Source organism: Pavona decussata, unplaced genomic scaffold, assembly GCF_977016875.1.
Source record: "Pavona decussata unplaced genomic scaffold, jaPavDecu1.1 SCAFFOLD_102, whole genome shotgun sequence".
NCBI classification, from domain to species: Eukaryota; Metazoa; Cnidaria; class Anthozoa; order Scleractinia; family Agariciidae; genus Pavona; species Pavona decussata.
The window spans coordinates 8,580,484-8,595,523 of record NW_028145517.1 but is presented as its reverse complement, the minus strand read 5'-3'; the positions used below and the strand labels follow the sequence as shown (position 1 = coordinate 8,595,523).

Genomic DNA, 15,040 nt, shown 5'->3' with positions numbered 1-15,040 from the left:
AGGTTATCTTTTTTAAAAGTGTGTTCAGTGAAGAGGTAGATACACTAATGGTATGGCAACCACCTCCAGGCTGCCCCCGCGATTAAACCGGCCAACCAGCGTGTAACTCGCTAATTACAGTTGTAAATCCATTCAAAGTCGTGGGGGTAAAAAGTTTGAAATGTCTCCACAAGAAGCCAAGACAAATTCAAAGTAACAAAGCTTGACGTACAAGATTGATCAAAGATCTACTTAAATATAGTTTTGTGGGGAAATGGCCATATTGGAGTGATGCAAGGACCGTAATTGTGCTATTAGACGTAAACATATAATTGTCAATGTGACGTTTCCACTAGTATACCGTGCAAACTGTTTACTTTGTGGGTGGTTGGAGAGAGAGAATAGTATGGTTGTTAAATCCCCCCCCCCCCCCCCCCACACACACACACCCCCTTCCCTCCTTTTTAACTGTCGTAAAAATGACAGTGTACATTATTTATTCTTCGGTGCCTTCTTTGGAAACGTCTTGGTATTTTTCATCGAATATTGTCAAAATTAAACTTTATTTTCTCTATCAATGACAGACTGTACTGTTGTTTGACAAGCGCAATCAATAAAACATGCAAGTCGTAAAACTCATAGTGTTTTCTATAGTCCGCATTGGACAACAGAATGAAGAGCATACAAACTCACGCTCATTGGAGACAGTTCATGCTTGGTAGTACATTTTGCAGTTGTTATTTACCTGAGCCCGTAGGGAGGAGCTATTTTGAAAGGTCGAATATCTTCATGGATTGGAAAAAATATATTCCTATTCCAGCGCGGCTACTTTCCACAGCTCCTGCTGAGTAACCCGAAACAACTTCCGGTATGGTGCAAAAATTACTTTTGAGAATGATGTATTACTCAGTAAGTGGCACAGGAATAATCGGGAAAAAAAAAACCGATTCCTTCATGGGACAAACATCCTGCATACGTGCAATGGAATAAATGTGATGGAATATTTTTGAGCCTGGAGAATAAATGAGAATGGTATATTATTGAGTAAGTGGCACAGGCATAATCGGAAAAAAAGAAATCCGAGTGCTCCTTCAGGACCAGGCTGCATTTCATGTAGGATACGCCGAGGATCTTCGGCGTGGGTTTGAAGAGCGCTCGGCGTACTGGCGTATGATCGAAGTCGTTGGCGTACAGCTGGCGTATATCTTGTGGCGTAAGCAGTACAATCATCAAAGTAGCTAGAAAATAAATTTACTCGAACAGACCCCAAACATGTCGGTGCCAAAGTGATTTAGTTACCTGCATGACGTGATTTACCCAAGTGACCAGGCTCCAGAGCGCGATTTTGTCACGCTAATCTCCCGCGCAAAATAGCCGGCCAGCCATCTTGGTAAGTAATTCCGCTGGTTACATTGTTGTCAAATGTCAAGTTGGCGGCTTGGCGTGGAATTAAGACGTCCTTGGCGTACCTTCGGCGTGATGTTGACGTGGAATGCACCCTGGCCTCAGGAGTGGAGCCTATCGACATCTTGTCAGGTTATGCCTAACCTGACACGATGAGACAAACGGGTGGTCATCTCCAATAAATTCGTTGGCTTTTAAAAACACGCAATCTTGCTAAAATCAATTTTTGTTCAAGTCCGGAGAGTTTTAGGACTGTGCGATGTTTTATATCCTGGTTACACTGAGCGTGAGTAGTGTGACGGAAGTTGAGTAGCAAGTGTGTTCGCCTGCGCCGCAAATCCCACCGACAATACTCAAGAACAAGCAAGACATCGTTGTTATGTATGTCTATGAACTTCACCAACAACATACTCTGGTTATATGGTTAAGTAGATTTGTTTATTCAGAGAACGGTGCAGTATTTGCTTTTCGCGGAAACAGTTACTTCCGATTGGTTATCGACGGCACAAAACTTCTCATACTAAATAAAATCGATTCTAATTGTTCTAGACAGTAGTTTGAATCACTATTAAGGAATTTTTTTTATTTCAGCAAGTTAACTGGGGAACCTGGCACATCGTTGACTAAGATATTTTAAAATAAGATTTATTTTAATTAAATCAACAGATGTAAATATCTGTTTGTTACTGTACTACTGTGTAGCTAAGGCCTAGGGCAAACGTCGATTCTAAGTCGCGTCGAATTTATTAAAAATAGGTTCGGCAAAGAGTCGACTTAATTCCAGTGTGGTAGCAAACGTCGAACCTGCGTAGACCGCTAATTCACGAGTTGCACTTCGTGAAACAGACGAATAAGCACGTGTCCCCGTGCTATTAGGGACCTTACAAAAACACCACCGCGACGACGACGACAACGCCACAACACAAAAGGCTTATTAATGAGCAAAAACAATGCTCTGCACGTGCGTTTACATTTAGTACATTTCTTGGTCGTCCTCTGCAAAACAACAACGTGAAATGACCAAATTCAAGGTTTTGTGGAGAACGTGAACCCACGGGATTGAATTTTTAATTCTCTTCCTTAACTTGAACGGTAGTCCTACCAATTTGGTTCCTGGGTAGTTTGTCGTTTGTGTACAAGTTGAATGAGTTATTTAAAATAATCGCGAAGTAGCGCAAATGAAATAAAGTTATACTTTCAAATGACGTTTTCGTTGGCGTCGCCGTCTTGCATTTGTAAGGTCCCTATTCACTCGATGCGCGGCTAGTTATTGCTAGGACTTTCCAGCGAAATGCCGAAATACAGTGCTCGTCGGGCTTTTCTTTGGCAATTAATTGCGGAAAATAGAAAGAGAAGACTCAAACACTGAGCATTTATTGCAAATAGGCAATTCGCATTTCAATCATTTATAATTAGTGTTCATGGGAACACGAAAAACACATTTCCATCAAGCTGTGCGATGTTAGCAATGACTTTCGATAGCTCGCCATTTCTGGTTCCGAAATTGTCTTTGTACAGCGCATGCTCGTCAGGGGGGAAATAGCGTTTGGCAGATGGGGGAGTCGGTATTTTTGTGACTTTTGTGCAGTCCATCACATTTGAATCAATTATTTTGTAATTTGCATGATTTCAGCCCGTGTTTAGAACAGCGTTTGCTGTAACGCCGAACCACTGTCGCATTATCCGACTTGGCAAGTCGAACTTATGCTGGAGTCGAACCAATTAATTTGAGTCGAACTTAATTGCGGCAAACGTCGCACCATTCATGCGCCTATTTCAAAATTAATAGGTTCGACGAATTAAGTTCGACTAAGATTCGACGTTTGCCCTAGGCCTAAGTCGCCCGTGCGTGACACAGATTAGAGAGCGAGCCTGTGAGATTTAATTTCAGCTCGTGGTAATTTTGGTGTTTCATAGTTTGTTTTACCTGTGTAGACAATATTTAACATCAATAAATACTTTAAAACGGTTCAAAACGCTAAAAACGTAAAACCCTCATGTTTATGTACAAACTTTGGCCAAGGAGTTGATTTATTCAATAGTGCTTTGTTATGTAGAGTTGTAGATTTCAAAGGCGCTCAATTTGAATTTTATCGAATTTTGATCGGCGTTTATGCAAAAGTGCTACTAGATCCTAAAGATTTAAAAACGTAGACCTAAAAATCAATGACTGAACTGTCTTTGGTTATAATATCAGAGGATTTGAAGAACTACCGGCCAGCTTTTTTCGCCGCTGAGTTTGTATTATTTTACACCTTCGCGTAAATGAGAAAAGTGTGTCTTCTTAATCGGGTCTCAGTTCGCTCACAAATGAGTAGAAATAAAAATTATTGCCATGGTTTGACTAAGGAAGAATCAATGTATTCAATTATACTTAAGAAAGATTCACAGCTATGTAAACGTCTGTGTAGCGAGAAGCTGAAAAGTGTAAAATTTCGAGTTTCCGCTAGGTGAAATCTGAGCTTCCGGTGGGGTGACCGTTTTTCGTGGTTTTCTGCCGTTAAATGGAATATTTCAAAAAACTAACCTCATATCCTTCAGTCACTTACCTAGGCCTTCAAACTGACAAAGTATGAGCGAAATCGATTTCTTGACCGTGGCCACGTTTTTTGAATTTTCCTCGATTTTTACTGACATTTACTCTTAAGAGAGAATGTCCGTAAAGACCGCGTGATATCCGTAAAATGTGGCACATGCTTCAAAAATTCAAAATCTTCATATTTCGCTCAGAGATACCCTATGATAAGCCAACAAACGTGATATATTTTTTTTGTTCAAAGCTGGTTGTATTTTCAAGAAAATTGTCAAAAACTGTAACGGGCGCCGACCGTCATAAAATGGCGGAAATCAGTGCGTCGAGTAACAACACAAGAATTTCGCTCGTGAAAAGCGCAAAAGGAAGCACGGTTTTTTCAAATTGGTATATTTGTGTAAGAGACATTGGCAAATGATTCAAGTCTAAAACCAGGATTGTTTACTTTAATGGGAATGCACGGCACCAGTTTGAAAATCACCAATATAATTCATTGTCTAAAAACCCCATCTTGGAGCAGTTTTTCAATAAACATTTTTCCCATGCGGTATAACTCAGAAGCGCTTGAGATTAAGGTTGTGATTAGTGGAAATGGTCTTCTTTTCAAGGATATAAAAATTAGTCTGGGGCTCTTAACTTCAGGACGGAAAAAACACGCTCTATGTCGAGAAAAATCACAAACTCCACTTGTCAACAAACACAAATAATCGAATTAGAGTCCCTGTTATCGAAGCCAATATTCCACGCAAATCTTCCTGCTTAGCACCGTATTTGATCTGAAAGTCAACATTACAAGTTTACCTTGCAAAACTTGTGGCTGTAGATTGCTTTTCATCGCCACTCTCCCTTCAAAATTGTTATCTTCCCTTCGACCATGTTTACCAAAGCACAAGTAATCAACAACCATACGCATGACTCCTGCATGAAACATTACAGTTCCTGACAGATTCAACCATATTTGAGTCTCCACACAGCTATAGCAAATAAGGTAACTCAGTTGTACGATTGAGAACAATGATTCAATTATCTATAGTCGCAGAAGAAGAAATTTTGCAGCCAGAAGACACACACAAGAGGAATCGTCTGCAGAATGAGACGATCATGTTTGTCACGCAATGAGACCGAGCGCGCAGGACACCCAACAAAACTAACAACCAAATTATATTTTATTCCGCGGCAGTTTGTCTGCGTCTACCGACTTCAAGCTTAAAATCCCCTAGCTGACATGGTATTAAATCTGTTACCAGCTTTTTATCTTTTAGGATGGGATTTTTTTAGTACAAATTTTTACAAGCAGATGCTTTGTACATCGTGCACGTGCAGTGGACAGAATGGTACCACTGGTGTCAAATAGGTACACCGTGTCCAGCTTAATAGCCCGGCCTTGCCTGACTTTATCGACGAGGCTAAAACAACAAAAGAGAACCGTATTTAAAGGCTGTGACAATTACTTCTTTACGATAAGAAAGTTCGCGCTTTATGTAAGCTACGCTCAAATAAATCAATCATTTATTACAATCATCTTTTACATTACTGACTACCCGCGTTTAGCGAAAGCTATTCAAGGCGGGTAATGTAACACGGGCCGGTGGTGTAAGTAGTGTTAAGAAAGAAAGAAGATAGAAAAAGAAACCCTTTTCTGAGTTTTTCGATTGCTACTCAAAACTTTCTCTTCTTGGCCACTGCCTATTATTCGGCTTTATCCTGCAATATACCTTTCGCCTGAAGGTTAGCCTAACAGTGGTATAAATGCCACCAATGCTTTTAGCACTCAGCTTGCTTGTAAGGCCAATGAAGAACATACTTAAAGAAAAAAGCAGATAAGAGCCCGTGAAACGAATCTTTCTGCTGGTAAATGCAGCCTAGACAAAGTGACTGAATCTTTTTCATGTAAGGCTGTTTGCGATGAACTAATGTGTCAGTGACATGCTAAAAGACAAACAAATGTCCTTTAGAAGGACAACATTTTCAATGCCCTTTGCAACATGAGCTTGGCTTGAGCTACACAGTTCCATATGGCCGATGTATCCGGATTAATAGCAATTTACAGTCATGGCATGTTCCTACCCAAAGCAACGATACTTATTAGGATAACTGTGCTCCTGAACATAAAAAAAACAAAAGGTTTCTAGAATAATATTAAGCGCCGCAGGGTTCGAACCACGGCCGCACCCATACTCAGGGTCAAAAATTTTCAGAGAAGAAGGTTAGACCCTCAAATGGTTCGGATGGCCACGTTGAAATCTTTATGGCGGCCCCGTCTCCAATTTGGAGATGTAAAATAACGACTGTAATGAGCCCTGGATATGACCACTCTCAGTACCAGCGATTAGTCTGAAGGGCTTCTGAGGGAATAAGAGAACGTAACGGAGTTCTTCACAAATTAGTAGCCACGGCTATAAATAGTACCCATAATAATAATAATAATAATAATAATAATAATAATAATAATAATAATAATAATAATAATAATAATAATAATAATAATAATAGTTATAGTAATAATAATAATAATGATAATGATGATGATGATGATGATGATGATGATGATGATGATGATGACGATAATAAAAACCATAAGCGTTGCGTTTATAGTTGGGTTTCCAGGAAAATAAGCATGTTGGTTTCATTCACGGAAAGAAGTTAAGTTCGTGATAAACATTTTAATTAAATTATCGCATACCAAAACAGGCTGGTTATTAAAAATGCCAGCTTCTTGTTGCAAGAATATGTTAATTTTTTCCGACTTACGGCTTTTCGCTCAAATTGAAAATAAGACACAACTTTTAAATTTCATATTGACCTTCCCCTATCATGAATTAGCAAAACTACGTTGCCTTACGGGAAAATTTGTACCTGTTGGCTCTAGTACGTCTTAGATAGTCTTCGAAAGCGCCTTGTAAATACCGCGGTAAGCCTTGCGTGATTTCCCTTTGGCGTAGCTCGATAAGGTATCGTTGGGAACCTCTCCACCACCCAATGCCTAAAGAGGAGGGATGAACTGGACAGATGGTCATGCCCGAAATGTCACAAGGTGCAGTGAAAATTGAAGCCCGTGCAAAATTAAGTTGATCTCCGACTCAACATCACTTACGCCGACAGACTGCGTGTGTGCTGACATGCTTTTTCCACATGAAAGCAACGGGAGGATAAGGGCACTTTTTTTCTTTTGCTCGACTTCGTCTATCTTGGGAGCACTGTCCCCCAGCTAACCTCTGAAAAGAGGAATTGATATCCATTTCATGTGTTATCCAGAAGGACAACGTGGCTGCGCTATCATCGGTTTGTTTAAAAATTTTGAATTACGCGATGGTCATTATATTATTAGGATTGGTTCACCTTATCAAATTTGGTTTTCTTTAGTGTTGAGCGCTCCCGCTTTTTCCTTCCCATTATTTTATTACTACCTTCCTTCTAAATTTTACATTTGTTTCTTTCCTTCATTTCTTCCATTGTTTGCTTGTTCGTTTTCTTTCTTTCTTTTTTTCTTTCTATCGTTCGGACTGCTTGTCTGGCGAATGGTGGGTCTTTCTTCCTTAACCTCTCTCGTTCTTTTTGGCGTTTCTGTCCATTTGTTTTAAGAATTTTATATCACAGAGTGTCTTTTTTAACAAACCAAAATTATTTCCTCATCCGCAAAACTTGTGTAACACCTGAAGGAATATTGGTAACCAAGCCTTCCTTGTAAGGAGTGTGATATGCCATTGCGTGACAGACAAATAATTTGCATGGATTGAAGAAGTCAAAACAACAGTGTCGCTCAGCAATCAAAAGTCTCGCTCAATGGTCATTTTTTTACGATGAAACAAGCTCAGTTGTACGTTAGAGAAAGATAGCAGCTATGGTGTGTTTGAAACTGCCAAGAATAGCGCCGATGTTTGTACAAGAGCCACCCGGCTATCGCTCGGATAGGTATTGATTTCGTAAACTCGCTGTCAGAGGGAAGATGGTAATTTTCATGAGAAAGTAGGAATGAAAACCAATCTACAGCAACTGTTTTAGCAAGGTAAACTGGTAATGTTGACCTTCTAATCAAATAGGTGCTAAGCACTAAGATTTGCTTGGAATATTGGCTTCGATAACAGAGACTAATTCGATTATTTGTGTTTGTTGACAAGTGGAGTTCGTGATTTTCTCGACATAGAGCATGTTTTTTTCGTGGAGAAGTTAAAAGCCCCAGACTAATTTTTATATCCTTGAAAAGAAGACCATTTCCTCTAATCACAACCTTAATCTCAAGCGCTTCTGAGTTATACCGCATGGGAAAAATGTTTATTGAAAAACTGCTCCAAAATGAGATTTTTAAACAATGAAATATTGGTGATTTTCAAACTGGTGCCGTGCATTCCCATTAAAGTAAACAATCCTGGTTTTAGACTTGAATCATTCGCCAGTGTCTCTTACACAAATATACCAATTTGAAAAAACCGTGCTTCCTTTTGCGCTTTTCACGCGCGAAATTCTTGTGTTGTTACTCAACGCACTAATTTCCGCCATTTTATGACGGTCGGCGCCCGTTGCAGGTATTGGTAATTTTCTGGAAAATAAGAGCAGAGCTGAACATAAGAAATACACCACGTTTATTAACTCATCATAGGGTATGTCTGAGCAAAATATGAGGGTAGTCAATTTTTGAACCCTGTGCCACCACTCACTCGGTCATGAAAAAAAGGCGCTCTTAATACAGTATGGTTTTTGGCCTAATTAACTTTCATCGTAATACTATATACTATAACGGTTTCTGGCCTAATTTTCATCCTGATACTATAGACTATAGATTTTTGTCTTATTTTCATCCTAATACTATACACTGTGATTGTGGCCTAATATTCATCCTAATACTATACACTCAGGTTTGTGGTTTAATTTTCATCCTAATACTATGGACTATAGATTTTTGCCTTATTTTCATCCTAATACTATACACTGTGATTTAGGCCTAATTTTCATCCTAATACTATACAATCTGGTTTGTGGTCTAATTTTCATCCTAATATTATAGACTATAGATTTTTCTCTAGTTTTTATCGTTATACTTTACACTTTGATTTTTGGCCTATGTTTCATCCTAAAACTTACGACTACATGTATGGTTTTTCGCCCAATTTTCGTCCTTATACTATATACTATGGCTTGGTCTAATTTTCATCCTCATTCTTTGCCATTACTTTTTGGCCTAAGTTTCATCCTAATACTATACACTCTAGTTTTTGGATAATTTTCATGTTAATACTATACACTCTGGACTCTGGTCCAAGTAGGTTTAAGTATGTCAAACTAGTAGGTTTTTTTTGTAAAAAAGTTGATACAACCACAAGGCCATAACAGTGAATGTAAAAACTCAGCAATTCTGAACGATAACTTTGAGAACAGCCTACCTCATGGTGGTCAAGATATAGTCACTGTCAACTTATACCCTAGCTTTCCTCACTAATCACCAAACTTTGCTAAGTGGCGATCTGGCCATGAAATGTAAGTTTTTTCAAAGAAGTTCTAGTTTGGCATAAAGACTGACTTTCACAAAAGAATTAAAGTTTCATCACAAGGCTTTGAGTTATATGCTTTAATGTTCCATTGCTTCAACTAATCCATGAGTTTAACATCAGGACAAAGCCAAATTTAAGCCTCAAGATGACAAAAATGTCACTGAACTACGTTTCTGACCAGAGAGTGAGTCTGTTAAAGTAAAGTAAAGTAAAGTAACATGGCCACATGTCCACTTAGCATTGTTTTTTTAACAAGCCCTTCAACTGAAAGAAATGGTGCATAAAGAGCTTATGCCTACTCGTCAACTTAAATTGACTAAAAAGGCAATGATGGTTAACTTTTCTTCTGCTGGCTGTACTCATTATTCTCAAAATCTCACTCACCAGTCATGGTCTCTTAATTCCCAGTTTCAATTTCCCATTTCTGTTTTGGTAGCATCTGACAGATACTGCAAAAGATGATTTAACCCTTAAGGCCCCAATAGTGATGAGTATCTATTTTCCCCTTATAAAGTCACTAACTGATCAAACTTGTAAGTGATGAGAATAAAGCAAATGATCACCAAAAATGAAATGCAATGATGTTTAAACAAATTCTCCCCATTACTACCATAAGGAATTACAGTCAACTCTCTCTTGTAAGCGACCACCCTTGTGGCACAACAAAGTGGTCATTTACGGGAGGTGATCGCTTATGGGAAAGATCAACAAAATAAGCCTAATACTGGATTGATTTGTTAATTACATAAAAATATTTCCTTAGCAGCTAAAATAAGGCAAATAGAAACTAATTTATTTGATTTTTTCACATCTATTCATTCTTCTGATGAAACTTGGTAATACATTTTGGAACAGATCACTGTAACAATTCCCGTTTACCTACAGATCTAATTATAGCCAGCTTCTCTGTCTGTAAACTGTTATTATCTGTCAGCAGTCTGGGTTAGGGTAATTAAAATTTGAACTTTTGTCACTTCTGAGTAATGATTTACTAACGATCAAACGTGATTATGTTGTGTGGTCACTTACCGGAAACAGAAAACAAAAGAATATGTGTAATTTCTGGCCTAAAAGTGGTTGTGTTGCTTAAGAAATTTGAGTGGTGGTCACTGCAAGAGAGCTTTTGAAACAGTATTTAACTGAGAAACAAAACGGTTGTTTACAAAGTGGTTGCTTACGGGAGATGGTGGCTTACAGGAAGTAGCCGTTATGAGAGGGGTTTTTTGTTTTTGCCATGAGAGAGTTGACTGTATGGAAAGCAATGAGGAGTTCACACCATGAACAGGGCTTCATCCTTTGACCTAAATTTTCGCGTTTTTCATCAGCCTGTGACCCCACCTAGACCGCATTTCAAACTCTTGCAATTGTCTCTAAAAATAAAATACATAGGAACATTAAAATGTGATTTACAAAAATAGTTAATCCAAGGGTATCTTCTGCCCCAAGTGGTCGCTGTAATGCAGTTCTCGATTCTTACAGGCAGCCATTCTTAATACATGAATAGAGACATATAACTGGTATATAAGTAAGTCAACAGTACCATTTATACACTTCAGTGAAGAGAGTGTCTAACCACTACACCACTGCCTGACTGTAGAGCTTACCTGTGCATTGTCAGCCTGGCAGAACTCTAAACCAGCTTTGTACTTCTTTTTGTTTTTCTGAACCAGTGAACTCAGGTTTGAAAGTTTGTGAGTGAGGCCTGCATGATGAAGGCTTGATAGGAAAAACAAAACAGACAAAATTAATGTGAGTCACAATTAGCTACAAATGATAGCTGTCAGTAATACCATCTGAATTGTACATTGAATGTGGTGGTTCTAGGGGAAGGCTACCCGGCAGCCCATGTCCAAGTCCACTTCTCAGCCCTCAAGTTAAGATTAGGGTTAGAACTGGGTCGTAGGCCACAGGCCGCCAGACCAAGGACCATGGTGTTGGTCAGGGGCTGCTGTGCTTTGGGTAACAGGCCCGCTTTTAGCAACCCAGTTGCAGGGAACCTGGTGCTAATTATAGTAGATAAAAAGGCTTTGTGGGTCACTGCAAGTTACATTGATCATTTGGTTAGTACTGAAGGTCTGAATGATTTATGATATTTTTTGAAAGTTCCAACTATTTTTACAAATATATGTGCACAATATTGTAATCCACAAAAAATTCATACCCACCCCATGGAAGGTCATCGGAAATTCCTAGGGGGAGGGCCAGGGGGTCTTAAAAGTTATCAACTAATAAAAATATAAAAATAGTTCGATTAATTTAAAGTAGTTCATTGAAATCCAATTATAGACAGTTGCATGGCAAACTTTATAACTATGTAATAAAATATCACATCAATAGCACAAATGATTACAGTATAATTATTTTAAAATTTCTGAAAGTCAAGTCAATTAGAAGGACACCCTGCTAAAAACAGGAAAATAATTATCTTATTTTGCAACCCATCAGTGTTTATCAACTTACTAACATCAAGAATGTAAGCTCCTGATGAACGTAGATCTTCAAATCTATCAAAAAATTAACAAGGTCATAAATCATAAATTAGAAATGACAGGCCTGTTTCAAACGTCATAATGCCACAGTGCCAAACTAAATTAATTATTGCATTTAGCAGTAACATGACGTTTGAAACAAAATCGATCAAGCTAATGTCGTGTAGCCAGGCTGCATAATTTTTTTATGTAGGTTAGGCGAAGATCTTCGGCATGGGTTTCCAAATTGGTTGGCATACCAGTACACAATAGTTAGTCTTTGGCATAAAGTGGCGTAAGACCAAGGTGTGTGTATGCAAGTGTGTCTTTTGAAAACTTGAACTGTTCAAATGAATTGTTGTTATCCAAAAATATCTAAGTGTAGGATTAAGAGTTGGGGGGGAAGGCGGTGAGTCTGGACATTTTTCTGGACAGGTGTAGATGCTTTGGCAGTCACTTGTCATGGAACTTCAAAACTCCTTACATATTTTCTGCGTGGAATATACACCGAATGCACTCTGGCATGAGGCAAAGCAAGCTCTTTGGTGCTATAGACTTGGTTACAAACGTTGTGCTACTGTCATGCCAAACTCAAATCATAAATTATGAATACCGTGTAGCTATATTACAAAACATGGTTAATTTGGTTCTGTGTATCTTGGGTTTATTTGTACAACCACTTCTCAGTTTTTTCTGGTTAAAGTTCAAGCAAATTAAATTCAATGTATGAAACCAAGTTGCAATACAGTCACACTAAAGTCAAACCAGATTAGCATGAATCTAGCACAACATTTGAAACAGGCCTCACTCTCGCCCTTTCTTTTCTCTGTCTACTGTCATTGCAGTTTCAAACTTTGGGGCAGTCGGAAGAGAGGGTCTGTGAGACCATGTGGCACAGGAAGCCCCAGATCATCTGGAAACAAACATGATGTGGTCGCAAAAAGCAGGAAAGCTGCCACAAAACAATCAATGTTTGGTATGCTCACTGGAAAAGACAATACATTCGTGATTAACTACGTCTGTGGAGCACAAAAATGAGATGATCCACAAAAAGAATGGTCACTGTCGCAGAACTGAGACCAAGACTTAAGCTTACCTGAGACTTAATTAGGCCTCATATTAAGTTTCCTTGGAATGAAGGTAAGAACAAAAGCGAATAACAGAACCAACCTCTTTAACACCTTCGGTGAAAAAACATTCGTTTCATGGATATTTTCGCAAAACCACTCAAAGAAAGGAACGCGCGTTTCGCAGTCGAATAACCATTCGAAATTTTCCCCTTCAAACTCATTCGCTTGGGATAGCCAATTCGGGATACTAACCTCACAATCCTCTTCTCCTGACTCATTCTATCCGGAATTATCTCTTACACAAAGAGAACGTGTTAACCACTCTGTTTTCGTTGGGCCCGTTGTGTCCGCCATTTTGGGTTTCCCGCGTCTTTCCCGCGTTGGTTAATTGCGCATGACAGCTGGTGGTTCCCTCGACCCAAGCCTCCCAGTTTGTTGCCCGGTTTTTGGTGAAAATTTCCCCCAGCGGAGGGTGGAGGTTCTGAGCAAAGGCCCCGTCACGAGGTCCAGACCGTTACCCTTTTATATACCATTTTTGACAGATCAACATACCGTATTTCCTCGAATAATAGCCGTCCCTTGATTAATCGCCTCCCTCGAATAATCGCCCCCCTTTGACGAAAATATTAAAAATGATTGCCTCCCTCGAATAATCACCCCCCCCCCCTCCCTCTTGCCATTTTCTCTTTCTTTTATCCCCTCCCTCTCAAATTAAAAATTGACATCTTGGGTATAGTAACAAACAAGCTTTCATCAACTGAATGTTTACAAAAGCACCGGATTTTTTACAATTTTTTCTATGGTAAGGGACCGTTCATTTTTTATGAGCATGGGGGGGCTGGTGGGATTTGGGGGGGGGCCACGAGAAAAAAAATGGCACTTAAGGGGGGGGCTACCAAAAAAAATTGAGTGAAAGAGGGGGGGGTCACCAGCAATAATTGGCTAGTAGGGGAAATTGAAAGTGGCTCAACACAGAAACAGATGAAGAAATTGAATATTATTTCAATTTCCTAACCACTTTTAATTTGTTTTACATACTGAGGTCGAAATCTGCATTTCATATTAACAACAACTGAGGAAATGAAGCATATCTGTTGGAAAAGCAATAATGAATATAAACTGAAGTAGACACCTATGTTTGTACAAGTTCAAATCAATATAAAAACGTATTAACAGTCTCACTATTGAATCATCCGTGGGGGAGTAGTTTTCTATTAAGTGGTTGTACTCAGAACTATATCAATAGATTGTTTAATGTTCTGTTTAATAGTACTCACTTTTATAAAGACTGTTGATTGGTAAATTATTTGAACCCAGGAGTATCAGTAGACTCAGTAGTATGCCTAGTGTGAACATCCAGATTAGTTTTTAATAATAGAACTGTTGTTGGTGACTTCAGTTGACGGTAAATCTGAGCAGAGGCCATCTTCAGAAAAGCTTGTAACTGTCATTTTTAATAGCACTGAGCAGTGCCGTACCTAGGATTTTTTGTCTGCGGGGGCAAACTCCGCACACCCCTGACAGGGGTCTCCTACACACAGACAGGGTTTAAATTGGACGTTTTGTTTTCACCCCTAAACGGAAAGCTGCCTCTGAGACCTTTTAAGAACAAAAAAACCACACTGATGCTTTTATCTTAAGGTTACCCGGTACCTTCAGAGGTGTCTTCAGAGGTGTCTCGCGTCCAAGCGATGTAGCGCGTCCGGTTTAAACTGTAGACACCTGAACCCTTATATCAAATTAAAGCTTATAGAGCTGGCTATCCAACTAAACCAAGAATTTTGAAATAAAATGAATTGCCGAATTTTTAGCGCTGTTTTCTCGAATAAATTTTTTTCACTTGGAGGAGCCACTTCAAAGAGCCAAAACTCAAACGGAATTTGTTCGTTTGCCTTCAAATTTGGACAGTAGCCAGTTTAACATATAAACAACAAAAACGTGTCTGCGAATTTTTTCTTTCCAAATATTTTTTCTCCGAGAGCGATTTTTGTACGATTACTCCACACTTTTTTCATCCTATTCCGAAAATGCTCTATAACTTTTCACTGCCATTGAATATGGCAAAACGCAGACACGTTTTTTTAGCGCTTTGGGTCCGGA

General features: G+C 39.0%; 1 long non-coding RNA gene across 4 annotated transcripts in view; it reads right to left on the bottom strand.

Moving 5' to 3' along the window:
* LOC146472111 (uncharacterized) overlaps positions 1-15,040 on the bottom strand; it is a 28,772-nt gene that overhangs the window by 10,679 nt on the left and 3,053 nt on the right. The window contains exons 2-5 of one of the 4 annotated variants that reach the window (XR_014866773.1): positions 13,193-13,737; positions 11,867-11,906; positions 11,007-11,118; positions 8,598-9,851 (exon numbers count right to left, since the gene is read on the bottom strand). This is a non-coding gene — a long non-coding RNA (uncharacterized LOC146472111). Of the gene's footprint in view, positions 1-8,597; positions 9,852-11,006; positions 11,119-11,866; positions 11,907-13,192; positions 13,738-15,040 lie in introns of those variants that run through there. The other 3 variants (XR_014866771.1, XR_014866772.1, XR_014866770.1) reach the window with 3 other exon arrangements.